Raw genomic sequence first — 23551 nt, 5'->3', positions numbered from 1 at the left:
TCAGAAATCTGGTTGCAGTTGTATTTTTCTGCCCCGTCCAGGAAGTGTAACCACTGTTCCTTTACCTTTGAACTTGCGAACTATGCTTCCAACTGTGTCTCTAGGAACATTTAACTCCTTCGCTATCTTTCTGTGTCCTTTTCCTTGCTTGTGAAACATTTGTTGTGTTGAGCTATTTCAATTACTTTTAATTTTTACAGTTTAGTAGTAATGATTTCATGAACTTCTTCACTGAGAAAATAGAAAGCATCAGAACCACAATTGTAAACGTTCAATCTTCAATCGCGCCTTATAATTCAGCCTCAATTATCACCCTGCAAGAACAATTACAGTGCTTTACAACTATAGAACAAAAAGAGTTAAATAAACTTATCACTTCATCTAAAACAACAACATGTTTATTAGATCCTATACCAACTAAAGTACTGAAAGAAGTGTTACCTATAGTGGAAGAGCCTCTCCTCAATATTATTAACTCATCTTTATCTTTAGGTCATGTACCAAGAACATTTAAACTGGCAGTTATAAAACCACTCATTAAGAAACCACAATTTGACCCACATAATCTAACAAATTATAGACCCATTTCAAATCTTCCATTTATGTCTAAAATATAAGAAAAAGTTCTTATAAAGTTCTTAAGTCAACTGGGCTCTTTCTTGCAAGAAAATGACATCTATGAAAAGTTTCAGTCTGGATTCAGGCTGCACCATAGCATTGAAACTGCGCTCGTTAAAATCACAAATGATTTACTTTTAGCTTCTGACCAAGGCTGTATCTCAATACTAGTTTTACTTGATCTTAGTGCTGCATTCGATACTATAGATAACACAATACTCTTATATCGACAACAAAATTATACTGGTGTTCAAGGACAAGCATTAAGCTGGTTCAGATCATACCGCTACCATTTTGTCTATTTAAATGGAGAAAAATTGATCATAACTTCAGTAAACTATGGAGTGCCGCAGAGATCTGTGTTAGGCCCTCTATTATTCTCAATATATATGATGCCACTTGGAAATATTATAAGGAAACATGGAATTAGTTTCCATTGTTATGCTGATGACACTCAAATATATATTTCATCACGGCCGGATGAAAACGGTAAATTATCCAAATTGACAGAGTGTGTTAAAGATATAAAAGATTGGATGACGCGTAATTTTCTTTTATTAAATCCAGACAAGACAGAGGTACTATATATCGGTTCAAAAAACTGCCCACAAAACCTCTCACAATACAACTTTAACATTGTAGGATGTCCTGTTACTTTATCCTCTACAGTAAAAGACCTGGGTGTTATACTAGACTGCAACCTGTCTTTTGAAAATCATATTTCATATGTTACAAAAACAGCCTTTTTCCACCTTAGAAACATTGCTAAGCCACGTAACATGCTATCAGTTTCGGATGCAGAAAAGTTAGTTCATGCATTCATGACCTCGAGACTAGATTACTGTAATGCTTTATTAGCTGGTTGTCCTGCATCCTCAATAAACAAGCTACAGTTAGTTCAAAATGCCGCCGCTAGAGTTCTTACTAGATCAAGAAAATATGATCATATAACACCGATTTTATCATCACTGCATTGGTTACCTATAAAGTTCCGTATTAATTATAAGGTATTGCTACTGACTTATAAAGCCCTAAACGGCTTAGCTCCAGTCTATTTAACGGAGCTTCTATCGCTCTATAATCCATCGCGCTCTTTAAGATCACTAAATTCGAGGCTTTTGGTCATACCTAGGATATCCAGATCCACCAAAGGAGGGAGAGCATTTTCACATTTAGCTCCAAAACTCTAGTTCATAAACGGCAGAGGAGAACTGGCCCCCGACTGAGCCTGGGTTCTCCCAAGGTTTTTTTTTTCCTCCATTAGGTCACCTGATGGAGTTTTAGGTCACCATTAGGTCACTTGATGGAGTTTTTCGGTTCCTTGCCACTGTTGCCTTTGGCATGCTCATTTGGGGATATTTAATTTAATTTAATCAATCAATAATACTATTGATCAGCCTTACCAAACGAGGACGTTTTTTTCCATTAGAAACAAACCTTGTTGTGCTATTTTGATTTAATACTGTGAAGCTGCTTTGATACAATCTGTATTGTGAAAAGCGCTATACAAATATACTTGACTTGACTTGACTTGACTTGATTTGTTCATTGCAAACAGCTGAAAGTCTGTACATTTTGCAAATAAACCTGATTTGGGTTGAATGGGGGTTGAATAATAATCGCAATGACATTTTACTGTAATTTGTTGACAGGCCAACAGTAAAAGTGTAACTGTGAATCCTGTCCAGTCTCTTGAAATGTTGAAATTTATATATGCCATACAGATAAAGTGCAGTCTTGTGCATTTTCAATCATTGTCATCAAAATCATAGCCATAGTTTACACCTGAAAATACTGACAGAGACTGTTATATTGACAACATGACTAAGCATCTTGTTTGTGAACGATGACACAAGGACTTGTCATTCTGATGGCACTGATATGTTCATTAACGTAAAAACTTAGTTTTGAGAGATAAACTAAGGATTTATGAGAAATGCACAACTGGTTTACAAATCTTAAGGATGATTCAAGAAATGTATCAAAGCGACTGAGAAAAACTAACTGTACCTTTTGAAATAGACAGACAGACAGATAGATAGATGGATGGATGGATGGATGGCTGGATGGATAGATAAACTACATACATAAAATTGGGTTTGGGGGAAAAATCAGTATTAATATGATCATGAACAGGAAGTGCGATGTAAGAATGAGATTAAAACTTACTGCATAGACTATTCAATCACAAAGCTTATCACCTAAAAACCCTCAAACTATAACATTTTAAGGAACTTCCTTCCATTCAAAGTTTACAATTTATACAGGCTGACATTCACTTTTTTAGGCCATTGCGCTGTGCTAAGTGACAGTCCAGATGATTGAATTAAACCAATGACATAATTAGCAAATTGGGGCGAGAGAGCAAGAGAGAAAGAATGACAGAACATCAGGTCAAAAAAAAAAGAAAAAAAAAAGAAATAACAGACCATTAAAAGTTATTATTTTTATTAGAATAAGCTTTGTAAAAAGAGTGGGTTGGAATCTTTAAATATTAAACACAGCTATTTTTTTTTTTGTGAGTTTAAGAATGTGTCTGTATGTCTTTCTGTCTCCCTTATCCACACACACATACCGACACAAGGCCGTCTGTGAGGATGGCGTCATTAATGAAACAACTTTGGTGCGCCACATCAGAGTCCACCCACGTTGTTGGAATAGCACAGGTGTCCAGCCTCCAACAGGCTATACGAACCAGCTGACTCACAAACACTCTCTCACTGGCTCTGTGTCTGGAATAATCAATTATAACCAGATATAAAGCATTATAAATATTTAGCAATCCACAATCTTTAAAGTTACCACACCTGAGCATTCACCTGTCACAAACTTCCAGCAATTGTCATGAGGTAAAAACTGTGATCAGTTTAATGCATCCTTGCTGAATAAAAGTATTAGTTTAATTAATAAAAGTTTTTTAAATAAATTAATATTTCTGTTTAGCGAGGAAGCATTAAACACAACAGTGACAGTAAAGACTTCTACAGTGTTAAAAAAAATTCAAATAAAAGCTGTTCTTTTGAACTTTTCCTCAAAGAATCCTGAAAACAAGGTATCACAGTTTCCATAATTATTACTGTTTTACTGTAATTTTGATCAAATAAACACAGCATTGGTGAGCACAAGAAACTTCTTTCAAAGATGTCAAAAATAAAAGCATTTTCACTATCCAGGATTTTTGACGCCTGGAGTGATATATATTTACAAACAAAATGTGTGAATATGAAAATATAAAATTTAAGTGTCAATTTAAATTAAAACATTTAAATCTACATATTCGACTTTAAAGACAATGTCACAATTAAAATAATTGGAAAAAACGGCAGAGATATGCAGACATTAATAACAAACTCTGTGGGAGCTGGTATTACTTAAACATTATTAAAACTTATGAAAGCATCGGCATACCCCATCACTAAATTTATGGGGGGGGGGGGGAAAGACAATGGTACTAGTGATTATTTTGCCATCTAACACATGTATGATTGAAGGTTTACTGTTTTTAATGGTGTAACTAAGAACTATAAGAAAGGCGAGCAAGATTAACACACTATTTATAAGTTATGTGTGAGAAGAGCTACAATCATATAAGCCAAAAGAACAGAAACAGATGCCACACACTCCACAATTACACCCATGCAGTTACAAAGCTTAATTTTAGATATAGGCCTACAGCACATGCCCTTTTGCAGAAATAACTGTAATTGAACTGTAAAAAAACAGGCATTGTTAAAAAAAAAAAAAAGAGTAGGCCTATTTTGCAGCTGTTTCTTTTTGGACTTGGGTCGTTCTTGTTATGCTGTACCTTTGGAACTCTGACTTTTTAAATATGATTATTCTTGTCTTGAATTAAGAAAGCTTTTCTATAAAAGCACATAATACTTTCAGAAAGATGCTCTGGTCAAACTCAGGCCCCTTAAACTTTATAGGTATAGCTTGATTTATCTACACTATAGAAAGTAAGTGAAGTGGATAGAAAAATGCTTTTTTACAAGTTGTTTTTGCCTTTATTTTACAGGACTGTAACAGTATGTGTGTGAGAAAGGGGTAAGTAGGTCCCAGATTGGATTTAAACAGTTTAGATTTCTTTATAAATGGCTAGTTTGCTTCAACCAAAGTAGTAAAATAATATAAAAAATAAAAAATAATATAATATATACTATTAATAATTTTTCTCCCGGTTTCACAGACAAAGCTTAAGCTTGTCCCAGCCTAAAAATGCATGTTTGAGCTGTCTTTACTGAAAGCAACGTGCACTGACATATCTTAAAAGATTTTAGTGCCATTGTTTTGTCTCAAGATGCACACCAGTAATGTGTTTTTCTAAGACATTATAGAAGCTATATAAATGTCCTAATTGAACTAAGGCCTAATCCTGGCTTAATCTAAACCCTGTCTGTGAAACCAGGCCAAAATGAGATATTTTGACAAAAAAAAATAATCTTTGAAAGTGTAATATTTCATCCAATATATTAAGACATACATGACAGGGACATGAAAATGTACTGCATAACAGGAATTACCCAATTAATGGGAGCTTTTTACTCTTATCCTTTAACCTGCAACTGTTTTCGACCATTTTACCGTTTTGTGTTCTCATAACCAATACCTGTATGTTAATGAACGTTAAAACATTACGTTTTGATACAAAAAGATTGTATCCTCAGATATACTGTAGTTGTGTTAAACCAGCAAAGAGCAGTTTCAGCTGCAGCTAAACCCTATACTGCACCTCTACCTGAGAGACACAGAGAGAGAGAGAGAGAGAGAGAGAGAGAGAGAGAGAGAGAGAGAGAGAGAGAGAGAGAGAGAGAGAGAGAAATCGAGAGCGCGCTCTAAGTGCAGGTTTCTGGGTTGGCAGCAGAGCGCGCGAATAGAGCGTGGCACGCGGAATATTGGCCAAAAATTTAATTACCGGGAACTCAAACATCAGGAGACTCTCTGGGGGAAGCGATCAAGAACGCCACCCTTCATACATCTATTTCTCTGAATCGCTCATATTATCTGGTAAGTCTTCGTGGTTACATCAATTCAACCTATATGGTTCTCGCTGAATGCGTATATTTGTTTCCCCTTACTGATTTTACCCAACGCTTTCGTAGTAGATTGTGTCAGTTACGTTTAAAAAAACCGGGTCGCTATTTTTCTTTTCTGAAGCAAATTCACCTGTGACACCATCTGTAACTAAAACTAGAGGACTGCACAAACTCTTTCAACAACTTTAAGAGGTTCCGCGCACACAAAAGTATGCTTACATCAAACCTATCATCACTGCATGTTGTGCGCAAGTGGACACAGCTGTTTCTTTCTTTAGTTCGTTATTTCTTGACAGAAAAAGTTCTGTAATTCATCAGTTCAGCCTCAGTTGATTTCTTTAATGAATGTTAAATAGAAGTTGATCCCACCACCAGTGCAGTAGCCTATAGACTCTAAGTGAGTTTGAACCTTTTTACTAGATGACAAAAGTGCAATTTTGGAATGTTAAGTATTCTGTGTGGTATTGGCCAACAATGTGTTATGTAATTTGGTAAACCAAGTAAATACTTACAGGTAATATACATTTTGTATGGATGCTGCTTACACTCTTGCGGTTAATGGATTTGAAATTTTTCTTTTTTTAAATTTTTGCAGTCCACCATGACACAACGTTGCCCAATGCTGCACATAATGACATTTTGAGGGTTTTGTTTCAGCGTCTGTAACAACATCTGTGTTTTTGTTCTATATATCTCAAACGTAAGTCCCATATTTATGCTCTGATTAAAGTGGTTAATAAATGTATAAGCTTAAATTGTGTAAATTAGTGTAAAGAACAGAGAGTACTGCTGTTAAAACCTAGCACACTACTCTACACGACTTTTTACTTTATTGTGGTGATCAAATTTACTTAATTCATTATAGACATAAGATCATCATGACATTGGTAACACTTTATGTAGTAACTAACATGAACTAAAAATGTGCAATATTTGATACACTTTTTATTCATCTTTGTTAATATTAGTTAATAAAAATAGAGCTGTTCATTGTTTGTGCATGTTAGTTCACAGTGCATTAACGAATGTTAGCAAATATTGATTTTATTAACGTATTGGTAAATGTTGAAATTTATATGAACTAAGATTAATAAATGCTGAAGAAGTATTGTTCATTCTTAGTTCATGTTAGCTATTGTAGTCAACTAATGTTAACTGATGAACCTTATTTTAAAGTGTTACACATTTATTTAATTCATAAATGGGAACAAATAGGAGACATTTTATAATGCAAACCATATAAAAAACCTAGTTACTTTAATGACAGACAGTGTGTGTGTGTGTGTGTGTGTGTGTGTGTGTGTGTGTGTGTGTGTGTGTGTGTGTGTGTGTGTGTGTGTGGTGCATAACCAATACGCTACTTTGTCTTGTCTTGTGTTGTCTTGGAGTAAAAAAAAAAATGTTGGTCTGTCCATCGTCCAGACAAACAATGGAAGGTGTTCCAACTTCCAACCCTCCCCATCTGGTCAGGCATGATCTTTTTAAATCTACAGAATCATAGATTTTGTAGATGTTATAGGTTTAATTATAAGATAACTTGCTTATTCAAATGATAGTTCTGTCATTTAAAATCCACTAATATGATTACAATAAACCAGGCATTTAATTTGATTTCCCTACCTTCAAGAACGTTAAATTATATAATCCTTTATATTTTGGTGGCCATGTATGATTTCATCTTTGTAGCTCATTTGTAATTGGTATATATGTATGTGTGTGTGTGAGTGTGTGCAACAATGGACTGTTGTGTACTTCTCCCCATAGACTTCAATTCTGAGTCCATAATTGTCAACATTTTATGTTTATCAGGGTTTTTTTTTCCTGTGGTAATGGAGCTTAACTTGTATTTAACCTAGGATATTTCTTTTAAACACTCTCAACCTGTAATTTAGTGGTCACAGTATTGCTTGAGAGGCAATTATTTCTTATGTAACAGTCAATGATTGTTGCACTAGTTGTTTAGTTGTTGCATTCTGGCTTTTTTTACTCAAGAAAGAGGAGATAAATAGTATGAATCTTGTTTTTGTTGTAAAATTCGTTAAGTTTGTATTGTGTGTCCACCTCTTGTTTTTTTTTGTCACTGTTGTTTTCTGACAATTTGATCTGTATCCATCTGCTCAAAGGAGTCCATCTGCTAGATTTTAAGGATGTTATGGTATCAATAGATAGAATAGCATAACTGACCTTGCTCTCTGTGGCTCACATAGAAGACGAGCACAAAGCAGCCCGGACACCGTGTTTGTGTCTGTACAGTATGTGTGTGTGAATGCAACCCACGGGCTAAAACACCCACCACCTCTGATCAAAACACCATCCTGTTCTCCAGAGCTCTTAGCAGGGCCCGTCATCCCTTTATATAACATAACACCTGGCCCACCTCCACCCCCAGCCAACACCCGCACTGCACCAAAGGTGATGAACAAGAGCACACCCTCCCCCTCCCCACTACACTTTTCCTAAAACTGAATCAAAACGAAACACTTTTATAATGGCGGACCACTGGCCACAGTAGTTTAGCCAGAACTTTCTATCTTTTCTCAACAACCTGTTGATCAGTGTCTCAGACGGAGGTTGCCAAAAAATATAACCAAACTAAATATAATCCAGTGATTAGGTCTTTTCAATGTGCTCTTTTCCACCATTCAAGTGCCTGTTGCAGAAATATTAGTGCGCAGAGTTTTGGCTATTTCTGACTGTTTTTTTAACATAACGTTTCATAAACTACCATTCAAAAAATTGGGGTATATATATATATATATATAAATAAATATTTTTATTCATCAAGTGTGTGTAAAATTGTGACTGAAACGACATTTAAAATGTTACTAAATATTTCAATTTCAAATACCTGGCATTCTTTTAAACTTTTTTCATCCTAAATTTGTTTTTTCAAAATTGTTAATAATGAGAATTTTTCTTGAGCACCAAATCAGCATATTTGCTGCTGAAAACTCAGCTTTTCCATTACAATAATAAATTACATTATACATTGATATATAAAACAATGAAACATAAATTGAATATAAAATATATACAATTAGAAAACAGTTATTTTAAATTGCAATAATCTTTCACAATATCATATTACTGTTTTTTGCTGTATTTTGAATCAAATAAATGTAACCTTGGTGAACATAAGTCTTCTTTCAAAAATATAAAAAAATCTTACCCCAAACTTCTGAACATTGTTTGTAATTTTGTGGAAAACAGAAAACCATTGGCTGCATCTGAAATTGCATACTTCCCTACTATATAGTATAGGGCGAAAAACAGTACGTGACAAAGAAGTCCGAATTCACAGTACTCATAAAAGAGTAGTCGAAAGTACCCAGATGACCTTCTACTTTCGGTGAGGTTCTGAAGTGTGCATATGTTGTACACTTTACTATCCCATGAGGCCATGCATGGGAGAGGCCTGTGAATGGCAGTGAAGCGACACAACTGACGCTGGTAGGTCAGGTGATAATGACCACATGCCGAATGTAATATGTCCAGATTACATTCATACTACACACATTAATACTATATAGAACATACTTTTTTAGTGGTGTTTTAGGATGCAGCAATTGTTTACAGGTGCATTATGTAATAATGACATTTAGTGGTGGAAATGGGTACTGCTGTCAAAATTAGAAATATTGGAGAGAGCTGTTTCCTCCGTCCCCTCTGCCTCAGACTTGATGCTTAGGCGGGTTGCCAGTTTGAGGACACGCAACAGGAACGAGCGCAGTTGACAATGGAAGACGCTGAGCATTACACTGTCAAGTTAATGAGGTGATTTATCCACAGTTTAATATGCCTCTGGTCATAGAGCTTTTTAGATGGATGGTGAGGCTTTTTAGTCAGGTATAGCAATCTCATACCCAGTTCATTTGCTTGCTTCCTTGGCTACAATAATCTGTGTTTTCCTCCAACTGGCATCCCGGGGTGTTGAAATACTATGGAGTAAACTGGCAGTGGGCAGGATCACACAGACCAAAACAAAAACAGACATTCCGACACGGAACAGAACACACAGAATGTTTCCTAAGTATCTGCAAACATATTATGTTTTTTTTTATGCTTTAGTGGTCGAAAAACATTACATATAGCACTTTTGATTCTTTTTACAAGGTTCCACTAATCATGGAATACTTGGAAGTATCACAGTATTTTAATTTTGATTTCCAGGCATGGAAAAGTAATTGAAATGAATAAAATTAAGAATTGTAAAAATAGTGATTAAAATTTTGTTCTAATAACCTTAAGCTCTAAAATATTTAATTGACTAAAACTTTTCGCAAGTGCAGTCTTTATAATTCTTGAAATCTAAATCTAATCTAATTCAATTTATTTCATTTTTTAGACATTAGTGTTTTTTCATAAGGCTTTATGTAAAAGCATAGGTTGTATTTAAAATATATATGAATAGTGCCAAATACCTTTCAGAATGCATCAGTCAATCTGCTATTTTACAACATATAAAATTCTATATTATCTGCTAGCTACAGCATGCTTGCATTGAAAGTAATGTAGAAAATGGAATAGAAATACTTTTTTAATTGTGAATGATGATCAGATGTGTCTAAACCTGTGTCTTTAAAGGTCTCCTGAAATCAAAATTTAAGTTTTTTGGATCTTAGGATGAATATGTTAGCCTTAATGTTATAAATAAGCTGGTGTGTTCCAGAACAATGACAAAATTAGCATTTAGGAGATATAAGCATTCAAAACATACAGTCTCTCACTTCCGCTAAAATGGATCACAGATTTGTATGACGTCACCGTGGACTTCAGCTTCTCATCACATCTTATGTCCAATCAAATCATCTCTAGAATCTGAAGCGTCCCGCCCCCTATGCTATAAATACCACCTGGCCAAAGTGACTGTGGCTGTACCGGACTGTATGTTCGACAGTAAACACATGCTCAAATGTCAGCTGCTCGTGCTCATCAGTTCCATCAGTTAACTGTCGGAGTTACTGGAGTTACATATACTCCGGGATGTTGTTCATTTCGAGTCGGAGTGATTGTCAGGCACGTCTGAAAGCGAGTAACTTTAGAAAATTGGATCATGACTCTTTTTTTGAACGATTCAGTTCGATTTGGTGAACTGGTTCGACCGGTTCACAAAAAAAAAACCGGTTCACGAACCGGACATCACTACTGTTGTCACGTCACGGAGCAATATGGGTTGGAGATGTGTGTTCGGTTGTTCAAACGCTCGAGTTTTATTCCGTTTTCAGAATGAAATGGCTAGAATTTATTCACACCTCTAACGTTACTATTGAATCCAACGTATCAGCGTTCGGATTCGTTTCCATGGTGCTGTCAAGTATACGACTGCAGTCTGTGAGGTAAACTAAACGCTATTGGCTATTTGAAAAGGCGGAGAAGCCATTCAATATGTCCCGCCTTAGCTTCCTGTTTCAGTGGAAATTACGTCAACGCATCATACAAAGCTGCGCGTTTCAAGGTACTTCTGTGGGCCTTTAAGCAGCAGATCTGTTATAACCTGATTTAGTTTTAAAGGGTAAGTTCGGTATTTTACACTTAAAGCCCTGTTTACAGATCGTTTCTGATGAAATAGAACGGTTAAGATTCAAATTTGGACACATTCTGCTGTCCCGAGAATTTTAGGTTTCTTTCGCTTTCCCCAAAACCTCTAGAATGGGTGTATAGGTGCACTGGAACAATCCTTCATAAAACGCATTAAACTTTCGTTTACAAAGATGTGAAACTCACCGAGTGGTCAGGGGTGTTCACTGATATGCTCACACAAAAATTGCTGCAAAAGATGCTTTCCAACAGGTGTTTTACAATTCGTTGTAAAACTGTGGATCTATTTTTCCAAACGTCTCATACCTGTAGATTCTTCCGTTGAGAGCTTGAATAATAGACACTCCAGCTCAGTTGGTGGCGATAATGCACCTTTGCCAATTGCAAGCAAACCACTGGCATTTCATTGAATACACAGAACAAGCAGAAGAAGAAGCGGCGGAGTAACGTACCTCACACAGCTCTTTCAATACAAGTCGAAGGAGTTGGACAAAAACTACAATAAAACCTGTTGGAAAGCATCTTTTGCAGCGATTTTTGTGTGAGCATATCAGTGAACACCCCTGACCACTCGGTGAGTTTTACGTCTTTGTAAACGAAAGTTTAATGCATTTTAGGAAGGATTGTTCCAGTGCCCATAGGCTGCCATTCTGTAGGTGGGGGGAAAGCAAAATAAACCTAAAATTCTCGGGACAGCAGCATGTGTCCAAATTTTAATCTTAACCGTTCTATTTCATCAGAAACGATCTGTAAATAGGGCTTTAAGTGTAAAATACCGAACTTTTCCTTTAATCACCAACTCAACACGTGACTATATCTATAAAATCAGTGCTTAAAGTCCAACTGAAGTCAAAATTGACCCTATTTACTTTGTTAGCGCATATTACTAGTCTTGTGGTGAAAAATGAATCCGTGCAAGTTAATACACAGAAAAAAATTGTTTGCCGTCGTAATCTTTAATCAAAGTCTGGAAAGTTACTTCCGGTCTGGAATGGCGTTCCTTCTCTGATGATGTAGGTTTGACGGCTTGGGTTGGGAAATGCTTAACCTCTCCCCTCAAACCGTTAGTCTGTTATGAGCAGAGATGGAGAGGAGGAGCGCTAGAGTAAAACCCTGCCCTCTGTTCAATATTCCTTTTCACTGGGAAATGCGTCACAACACTGGAGAAAAGTCGTTTGCAACTTCCGGTTCACGCGGACTTTAAAACAGTGTCACTATTGCCATAGCCGAGAAATTTGAGATCGCTAGATCTCATCTGTTTTATTTCTGTCTAAATAGAAACCTCCAGTTGACACCAAATTCCCTGGAGCAGCTTCTACGGATATAAAATAAGAGGATGAGTATCAGTGTGTCTGTGTGTGAAAGAGATAAGAGAGACTGGAGTAAAAAATTACTGAAGAAAAATAATAGGACTGAATCTACAGTTTCTGAGTTTTATTGGGGCCCATAAAACTCAGCATCACACATGACACATGACACATGCCCTCATGACCTAGATTAATGCCCCCAAGAGTATCTCAATCTGTCCTGTCTCCTGACAGAAAAGACACTGATTTCAAAACTGATAACTTTATTTACCATGAATATGCGATGCAGTCAACTGCGTCTGTCAATTTTACATTTACATGTTATTTTATGCGAAAACTATAAAATACAATAACTTTCACTTCTCTGGTTAAGTATTACTCTGCTAGCTTCAGAGAGTGACTGTGATTTGACTGTCTGTCCAAACAGTCAAATACAAATGGGAATTTAAAATGGAGATGTTAATTAATATTTCACCCACCCCCTCATTTCACATAGTCAACATTTCCATTACCATCTGGGGATGCATTAGTGCATGCAGGTCTAATGGATCTGGACTTATGGACATGGTTAATGGATTTGTTGGAGTCATTAGTTTCACACAAGTTCATGGGATATTAAAGCACCTCAGCTTCGTAATATTTCCAGCAACAGTAGATAATGGTTCTCTTGGAAAGTCCAGCCTATTTATTTTAGTTTTAACATTAGCTCGAGTCCAATTTAATGAAATGTTCAGTAGGGTTTCATTGATCACAATATCTTTCATTTTTTTTAATTGAGTGTTGGTCTTAATTCTTTTGAGAAGATTGAGGGTTTTTGTCTTTGTAAACTGGGTCTGATATTGGTTTTTAATTCAGATTTTATATTTAATTGTCTCTTTTTTAGGTTAGCTGTAGGTTTAGCTGTTACAGTTTTTTGAAAACAATGGTTTGGGTTAGCAGTGAGAATATGGAAGCCCAGTGGTGTAATGTGGAAAGCTTGGAGGGATATGTTTTATTAGATTACCAGCATTCAGGAAATATTGTTTGCTGCTAACACACCCATCACTGATTCCCAAAACTATTTCCTACTCCGCAAGAGAGCAGTCTGATGCAAGACTTCCAAGGTAAAGCTTGAGAATTTGAGACTTCTCTTGAGAAGTGCTGTGGTTCTCTCACTGCAAGCTAATACTTGAAAAGCAGCCATAGAATAAAATAGAGCAACATCTTTGCTTTTATAGTCTGTTGGAATCCAGAAGCTATTGCTTTTCCCTCCTTTTTTGTTGCCTGGGAAACGGTGTTATCATGAGGCGGGTGCTTGTTGTTAAGTGATCCACCCTCAATGTTTTTCGGTGGAAGCATGCCCAGAACAGGCAGGAAATGAAGTTAACTGAGCAGCACTCTTTGTTCAGTGCAGTGGCATAACACATTTTTCTGCAGTCTGTGAAAAATATTTTCTGGAAGTTATGGGTTAAAAAATAATCGAATAGCATTGTCTTCCTACTGACGTCACAAAACAAAACCCTTTTATTTTCCAACTTCTCCATTCCAGCTGCCAGTAATATATATAATTTTTCATGATCCATTCGATTCCTGATGAATAACCATTTCATTTTATTTGGTTATTATTAGTTAGTATTTGCCCTGACACTTACAGATTTATTTAGAGGAAGTGTTGCATTGCTCATTGCTTCATTTAATTTCTTCAACTAATAGTTTAATTATCTTTAGTCTCAGACGTCACACCCTCGGATTGTTGGCTGAACATCTGATGTATATGGCACACAAAATGGGAAACAGTTTGGGAGTTTCAAAGTCGTAATCTGATTGGTTGAATTCTCCAGAATTTCCGGGAGAGTCGCGTTCTTTAAAGGTCAGCCTGGAAACAAAGCCGTTGTGACGCCAAACCTCCTTATGGAAAAAAAAAAGCCATTGTGTTTACAACTGACAATGAGCACTTATTAAGATCAACTAAACTATGGATTTTGAAAAATATGCGTTGGTGTTCACAGCACCATTGTTATACCATTGCTGCGTTAAACTTGCATGACGTTTTTGAATTTATTGCACACCGGTCTGTTATTTGGGGGACATCGACTTTACATTTACACAGTTGATCCTAACCCATCTGTCACAGGACAGATCATAATCAAAGAGACTTAACTCAGTTGTGACAAAACATATAGTAACTGCATTTTGCCTTTGTGTAACAGACGTAGGCCAGTAAGAGCTGTGCACGCTTGAAGCAGGTCAAGTTGGACCGATTACATTTGCACGGCAGAAAAGTACAGAGGGATTTATCGAACACTCTCAAAAGTCATCTCCCACACTGGTCAAGGACACAAATCTAAACTTTTTGGTCATATTCCAAGAATACCTTAGGGAGAGATTTTTGTGAGTCCTTAAATGTAGAATTGTGTTGTGCAGTACTGCGCAAATGACCAGCTCCCCTCTTGAATCCACTAGCCCAACTGCTGCTGGCTTTACTCTAAAGCAGCCGCACTGTACTGTACCACTGCATTTATGTATGACTGTAACCAAGGCAACAAACAACATAAGGAACAGAATGGACAGATTAGCCGACTGGGTGTGAAGCGAAACCAGGGTTCTTAATACGCACAGAATCCCTCCAATTAGCCATTGCTCAGAGAGACCTCGCTGGTGTTTTTGGGAAGGGAAGGTTCTGTCTGCAGCAGCTTGTGGCGTTGTGGAGGCATTAGACAGGTAAGATAAGATGCACTGCCCTCTTTGAAGGTTGTATTGTGCTCTTTGATGTTGTCTGTTAAGTCTCAGGAATGTTTTGACTCACACTCCATATGACCGTTTACACTACAAAAAGTACACTTGTACGGTTTAATATGGATAAAATGTGTAGTTAATGTGTAGTGAGTTCCTTCATTTGTGTCAGAATTCTCCTTGTTGTAACATCAGAGGGAGATTTTTTTTTTTTTCATGTGCGTGTGTGTCTTGGTGCTGTACTAAGCCATCTGGCACCTACTGTTTCACCACAGCTTGATAAGATTCACCCTTTGAAGAGGCCTAAGGATCCTGCTGTCCGCTAGGCCTGTGGTGTCCATCTATAGAATCACCAGAAATCTGGTGTGTTGCGTTATTTAAGAGTCATGTGTAAGATATGATGTGTTTTTGACCAAATAGGAGGAATTCAGTTCTGAGAAGATTGATTTTAAAGATTCTTTAAAGATCTTATAAGATTTTTTTTTTTTTTTTTTTTTGCTTGTTAGTGTAGGTTATATTAACAGTGTACTTGGCAGAAAACATGGATTTACACTTCTAAATTTGGTTAGTTCAAAGTCACACCTTCCTCAGATCATTTGCTTTTAAGTCCCCCTGTAGTCAATAATTGAATCCCTTAAAACCCATCTTTGATCACCAAAATTACATATTTAAAAAAAATTTCTTCATGCTTTAAAATAGCTTGAATGGAACTCTACACCCTTGCCTCATTTAGTATACGCGGTTCTATGAATATGCAAATTAGCAGTTTTAAGGAGAAAATACTCAGCAATGGTGTTGACATGAATTTGCATATGGTTTGTCTGAAAGCATATTAAAAACACCACATACTGTAGACATACACTCACCTAAAGGATTATTAGGAACACCTGTTCAATTTCTCATTAATGCAATTATCTAATCAACCAATCACATGGCAGTTGCTTCAATGCATTTAGGGGTGTGGTCCTGGTCAAGACAATCTCCTGAACTCCAAACTGAATGTCAGAATGGGAAAGAAAGGTGATTTAAGCAATTTTGAGCGTGGCATGGTTGTTGGTGCCAGACGGGCCGGTCTGAGTATTTCACAATCTGCTCAGTTACTGGGATTTTCACGCACAACCATTTCTAGGGTTTACAAAGAATGGTGTGAAAAGGGCAAAACATCCAGTATGCGGCAGTCCTGTGGGCGAAAATGCCTTGTTGATGCTAGATGTCAGAGGAGAATGGGCCGACTGATTCAAGCTGATAGAAGAGCAACTTTGACTGAAATAACCACTCGTTACAACCGAGGTATGCAGCAAAGCATTTGTGAAGCCACAACACGCACAACCTTGAGGCGGATGAGCTACAACAGCAGATGAGCAGCAGTTGAAGAAAAATGTTGCCTGGTTTGATGAGTCTCGATTTCTGTTGAGACATTCAGATGGTAGAGTCAGAATTTGGCGTAAACAGAATGAGAACATGGATCCATCATGCCTTGTTACCACTGTGCAGGCTGGTGGTGGTGGTGTAATGGTGTGGGGGATGTTTTCTTGGCACACTTTAGGCCCCTTAGTGCCAATTGGGCATCGTTTAAATGCCACGGCCTACCTGAGCATTGTTTCTGAGCATGTCCTTCCCTTTATGACCACCATGTACCCATCCTCTGATGGCTACTTCCAGCAGGATAATGCACCATGTCACAATTGGTTTCTTGAACATGACAATGAGTTCACTGTACTAAAATGGCCCCCACAGTCACCAGATCTCAACCCAATAGAGCATCTTTGGGATGTGGTGGAACGGGAGCTTCGTGCCCTGGATGTGCATCCCACAAATCTCCATCAACTGCAAGATGCTATCTTATCAATATGGGCCAACATTTCTAAAGAATGCTTTCAGCACCTTGTTGAATCAATGCCACGTAGAATTAAGGCAGTTCTGAAGGCGAAAGGGGGTCAAACACAGTATTAGTATGGTGTTCCTAATAATCCTTTAGGTGAGTGTATAAACAACATTAAAAGCTTGATTTTCACCACGGGGGACTTTAAGCATAATTTACCCACCTTCAGGTCTCATGACTCATCTATTGTGGAACACAGGAGGAGATTTTATAAAAAATTATATTGATAATATATATGTTAGGGCTGGGCGATATGGCAAAAAAATCCAATTTCGATTTTGATGCTTTTAATTTTACAATATGTAACATTCTCTTTATTTACTGGTTAAAAAAAGTTAAATTCCAAGTGCACGAAGTGATCAACATGGTGTAAATTTTAAACAAATGAATTGTTAAGTATCTCTGCACAAAATATGCATGAAATATGAAGGCAAATATTGTACAAACTTAAAAATCTTAAATCTCAAATCTCGTTTCTCACATCTTTTTCAGCGTCTCACCCATGAAACGGCATTCTAAAAACGTAGCACTCAAGTTAAAAAAAAGTTCAACTCACGTCTAATAACTTTTCCCATCCCACTGCCCACTGCAGTGCAATTACACATTTCTCAGTGAACAGGTTTAAGATTAGTGATGTCTTCTACATTCATAGAGCGTCACACAAGAGCGGTTAAAGCAGCACTATGCAGCTTTGCTGATTTCTTCGCTGTTTTCTCGCTTTTTGCTCGGGGGTTTCTCTATAGAGCTCCCCCTACAGCTTCGGAATAGATATTTGACAACACTGTCGTCAAAACTCGTTGGCGACTCGCCCCCCCTCCCATCTTCTCCCGCGGGTCATGTGCATTTGTTTTCAAAGAAGCCGGCGAACACACGGAGCCATGTCCACTGAGGTCTGTATGATACACAGAAGGCTAGCATATAAATGTTTAGATAGTGTATGTGTGCAGTGCCGTAAAGCAATTTGTTACATCGCGAGACCTGATATCACTCAATACTGCCGGCCCAAAGTTGCAAGGGTGGTTTTTCGGCTCACAGGCGCTCGGGGGGTGAGAGAAGACCACCATTCAACCCGAAAACAGACATATAATCATTCCAATGACTCCGAAGCTGTTCGGTTAAGATAAAAAAGTTACTTAGTTCACCTTTAATCAGGTGCGCCATCATGTGGTCTGAATTGTCAACATGTGTAATTGTAACGCTTGTTAACATTTTTATTCAAAACCACAATTTCTTGATTTAAAAAGAATAAAATCGTGGCAAAACAATCGTCCAGCCCTAATATACGTATATGTATAATATATGCAGATGCAAATGCAAGGTGTATTCTTTTTCATTTGAGTCATTATGAATAGCTCACATTTGTTTTTACTGCACATCATGAATCTGGATATATTTTATTTCACAATATAATTGTGAAGAATATTGTTGTAAATAGTATAAAGTGGTAATAACACTAGATAATGTGGTGAATAACACTATAATGTGGTAAATAACACTAGATGTTATTTATAAGTGTTTTTTTCTGTTGAAATAGGTCATATAGGGTTTATGCAAATTTCATTCCTCCTGCTTTAAATTAGTGAGGTCTTTATCTATTGTATTACAACAGTTGGTAATAAAGATTACCGTAAAGATTGTAAGCCTCAGGTCTTCTAATGTCCATCATTTGTTCATAACTCTGTGGGAGGGTCAGTTTCACAATTTGACTTTAGAAAGCACAAGAAAAGCATTAGAAGGCCCATGTCTGACTTTTTTTTTTATTAAAACATTTCTAAAGCTATTTAAAACTGTAAAACATCCTAGACATATTTATGTTTAGGAAATAGTTTTGTAGGTCATTGAAGTGTAATTGTTATGAACTGCTCTATTAAAGTAAATCAAAATCGTAATCAGAATCCAGGCAAAGGTCATACACAGGCAGGCAATCCAAACAAACAGACAAATCCAGAGGGTGAGGCAGGAACGGGAAAACCAGGACACGGGCAGAGATCAAGAACCAGGAACAATGACAACAAAGGAAAAGCTCAGAAATGCAGTGAATATTGTACAAGACTTTGCAGGGAATGATTAGGTGAACCAGGCTTATATGGGGTGAACTAAACAATATAATGAGACACAGGTGAATGTGATAATCAGGGATGAGTCCGGGCAGTGAGTTATGGGAAATGTAGTGATGTGGAGTGCCCTCAGGTGGCTCTCAAGGGCACTCCAGCTGATGACTGTTACATAGCCACCCTCAAAGGAGCAGCTTCCAGATGCTCCTAAAATTCTCCAGGAGGGAGGTGCAGCGGAGGCGGACCCAGGGGCGGGATGGAGGTCCAGGCCCGTGGAGCGGAAGAGGACCTGGAGACTGCGGCAGGACGGAAGGCCAGGGTAGAGCAGGCAGTGCAGGCGACCAGGGCGGAGCAGGCAGTGCAGGCGACCAGGGCGGAGCAGGCAGTGCAGGCGACCAGGGCGGAGCAGGGCGGAGCAGGCGGAGCAGGCAGTGCAGGCGAGCAGGTGACCAGGGCGACCAGGGTGGAGCAGGCAGTGCAGGCGACCAGGGCGGAGCAGGCGACCAGGGCGGAGCAGGCGACCAGGGCGGAGCAGGCAGTGCAGGCGACCAGGGCGGAGCAGGCAGTGCAGGTGAGCAGGCGACCAGGGCGGTGCAGGCGAGCAGGTGACCAGGGCGGAGCAGGCAGTGCAGGCGACCAGGGCGGAGCAGGCAGTGCAGGCGACCAGGGCGGAGCAGGCAGTGCAGGTGAGCAGGCGACCAGGGCGGTGCGGGCGAGCAGGTGACCAGGGCGGAGCAGGCAGTGCAGGCGAGCAGGCGACCAGGGCGGAGCAGGCAGTGCAGGCGAGCAGGTGACCAGGGCGGAGCAGGCACTGCAGGCGAGCAGGTGACCAGGGCGGAGCAGGCAGTGCAGGCGAGCAGGCGACCAGGGCGGAGCAGGCAGTGCAGGCGAGCAGGTGACCAGGGCGGAGCAGGCAGTGCAGGCGACCAGGGCGGAGCAGGCACTGCAGGCGAGCAGGGTGGAGCAGGCAGTTCAGGTGGCCATTGAGGCGCGGCCTCCATTACCCTATCAAGGGACACACTGCCCCCCCTCCCCCAAAATTTTCTTGAGGGCAGCTATGGGGTTATGCTCAGGAACAGGCACCGGCTCAGGAACAGGCACCGGCTCAGGAACAGGAACCGGCTCAGGAACAGGAACCAGCAGCGTGGCGGCAGCCATCTTTGCTGAGGGCTCAGGCGACATGGCGGCTCCCATCTTGTCCGGAGACACTGGCTCGGCGGACGTGACGTGAACAGTCTCTGGCTCGGCGAACAGTCTCTGGCTCGGCAGACGTGACGTGAACGGTCTCTGGCTCGGCAGACGTGACGTGAACGGTCTCTGGCTCGGCAGACGTGACGTGAACGGTCTCTGGCTCGGCAGACGTGACGTGACGTGAAGAAGCTCAGGCTCGGCAGGACTAAGGTGAAGAAGCTCAGGCTCGGCAGGACTGACGTGAAGAAGCTCAGGCTCGGCAGCGGCCATGGCGGGATGAGGCTCTGGTGTGACTGCGCTGGTGAGCGGTGTTAGCACTGGAGTTGCCAACACTATGATGATGGGCATGATGTGCAGTGGATCAGGCTTAGAGGATACCATGGGCTTGCAAGACTCCTCATCCGTAAAGCCCACAGTAAATGATGAGAATAGAGTAGAATAGAATGAGGCATTTATATAGCGCTTTCATATGTACTACTGTACAGCCAAAGTGCTTTCACAATCATATCAGGGGATCTCTCCTCAACCACCACCAGTGTGGAGCATCCACTTGGATGATGCAACAGCAGCCACAGTACAACGGCGCCAGTGCGCTCACCACACACCAGCTATAGGTGGAGAGAGGAGAGAGTGATAGAGCCAATTAAATGTAAGATGAGCCGCTCAGCAAGGGCAAGGTCAATAAACTGAGGTAGAGTCCAGTGAGGGGTATTGTCAGGCATGAGGTAGTTAAGAAGGTCATTAAGTCCATGGCGAAAAATGTCCTTTAAGACAGCATCATTAAAGTTAAACCCATGGCTAAGCTTACAAAACTCTTTGACAAAATCCTCAATTGGATGGTTACCTTGGCGGAGGTGGAAGAGACAAACTGCTGGATCCATGTTAGCGAAGTCTTCTGTTATGACCTGCTCCAAGACACGAAGGTTGAGGATCCAAATGCAGTTTTATTAAAGTAAATCAAAATCGTAATCAGAATCCAGGCAAAGGTCATACACAGGCAGGCAATCCAAACAAACAGACAAATCCAGAGGGTGAAGCAGGAACAGGAAAACCAGGACACGGTCAGAGATCAAGAACCAGGAACAATAACAACAAAGGAAATGCAGTTGAACAACGTACAAGACTTTTCAGGGAATGATGAGGTGAACCAGGCTTATATGGGGTGAACTAAACAATATAATGAGACAGGTGAATGTGATAATTAGGGATGATGAGTCCGGGCAGTGAATTATGGGAAATGTAGTTGTGAGTGAATAATGATAGTCTGATGTGGAGTGCCCTCAGGTGGCTCTCAAGGGCACTCAAGCTGATGACTGTTACAGTAATCTTTAATTTTCTTTTAGACTCAAAAGCAGCATTTAGGTTGCAGTTTAATCTTTCTTGAGGTGTCTGGATGTCTCAGGCTTTAATACATTTTTAGTCTCCTGACAGTTTTGTGTGTTATATGGCAAGTGGGGATAGAAATGTGTCATGCATGTAAATGACTGTACATTATCCCAGCTTATTACTTGCCAATATTGACTTTTTTATGATTTAACTGTATATTATCTTTAAGCTTCCACTGAGAAAAGTCAATTATTGTGTTTATAATGTCCATGATTACGCACAGTCACCCTTTGTCATATGATTTGGGACAGTTCCCTTGTTTTTAATCAAGCCTCAGCTTTCATGGCCAGAGTACATTTATAACACACAGCTTAATGCTATGATTGTGCCAAATGAGAGACAAAACAACATGATGCACCATCAATTAGATTACTAAGTACCCATTTCTAAGAATAAACTCATCCATATGAATGTGTTTTGATAAATAATGTCTGTCTCCATTTGTTGACTCACAGCTAATTGATGTTATGTCTCTTCATTTGTTTGATTGCTTCTAGAGAGCATGTTTTTTAGCTAAGAGGAGAATAAAACACTCTTGTTATGGCCGATGGAGGCTTGATGGCCAATTTAGAGTATTAAATGCTGAAATGGCATTTTGTTAATTGAACATAGACACACGTAATGGAATTACTGTACAAATTGTAACTGGGTTATTGTAAGACATTTACGTGTTTCTCTATACAAAAAGTATGTAAATCTGCATGTTTTTAAATGTATTTTGCTGTTCCTTGTCATTTTGTGCATGTTAACTATTTTTTATTTAAACTGCTCCGAAGAAATTTTAATTTCTAAAATGTTGCACTTTAATAGCTTAAAGGCCCCTATATACTTCAAGCGAAATCATAGAATGAACTGATGTGACGTCATTTCGAACAAAATCAGGCCAAAACGAACTTTTTTTGGAGTTTGTTTTGGGAGTTCGAAACAGCTTGCCAAATCGAGCTTTCCAAACCTTTCCAGGCTGATAAACACCTTTATACTACCATTGGTCTGTGGTATGTAATGGGTAGCTGTGCGCGGAGGCTCTGCCTTCTTTCCAGTGGAAAGCTTTTCCAGTTCATTTCTCCTCATGAGTCCGTTGAAGTCAGACTTAACCTGTACGTGAAAACATGAACACACTGGAGTTTACCAGATGTTTTTTCTTATGCTTTATTTAAAAAAATGCTTGCTGTTTTCTTAATTTTGTTGTTTGTTTATTTGTTTATTGAGAGGAAAGCGTGCAGCCCATATTTACATTTTCATCTAAACGTCTCTCTCATCAGTGTGAGCGGCGTCAGATGTTCAATAACAGTATATCGCAGTATATTTTATCCCAAAATGAAGAACGAAAAAGACATTTGCCGTTAGTATATCTGGGCCTTAAGGCTCACGGTCACGGTGATGTTTTAGAATATTTTTTCATATAGTTCATATTAACTAATTTAGTTAATTATTGTTAACAAATGAAACCTTATTGTAAAGTGTTAGCGAAATCTCTGACTTTTGATGTCTTGGCAAATCTGAGCTCAGTTAAAACTTTGCTGAGATCTCTTTTGAATCTCTAGAGTAGATGCATGTGAGACATTCTTTTTTCTCAAGAGAAATATCTGAGACACAGAAGACAAAAGTCTCCATTTGCTTTCCATTTAATCTCTTTGCTGTCTAGGGCAGATCTCATCTGTTTTTAGCTTTCTGCTTACTGGTAAAACAGTACAGTTGAACAGTCCAGGTAATCTCCCAGCACACAAATGAATCCAAACATCATTATTTGTTTGAACAATGCTGGTCCTGAAACAATTCCAAAATCTTATTTGATGTTAAGCTCAATAGGCAGTTTAAAACACTATA

At 38.9% G+C, this 23551-nt stretch overlaps 1 protein-coding gene across 1 annotated transcript in view; it reads left to right on the top strand.

The window, feature by feature from the left end:
• The first annotated feature begins 5455 nt into the window (after positions 1-5455).
• camkva (CaM kinase-like vesicle-associated a) overlaps positions 5456-23551 on the top strand; it is a 30061-nt gene continuing 11965 nt past the window's right edge. The window contains exon 1 of the mRNA XM_081380400.1: positions 5456-5625. The gene's annotated coding sequence lies outside the window, so the exon portion shown is untranslated. The remainder of the gene's footprint in view (positions 5626-23551) is intronic.

Source organism: Scardinius erythrophthalmus (assembly GCF_964197995.2).
Source record: "Scardinius erythrophthalmus genome assembly, chromosome: 12".
Lineage (NCBI taxonomy): Eukaryota > Metazoa > Chordata > Actinopteri > Cypriniformes > Leuciscidae > Scardinius > Scardinius erythrophthalmus.
The sequence above is the reverse complement of the archived record's forward strand: the minus strand, read 5'-3'. Positions and strand labels throughout refer to the sequence as shown.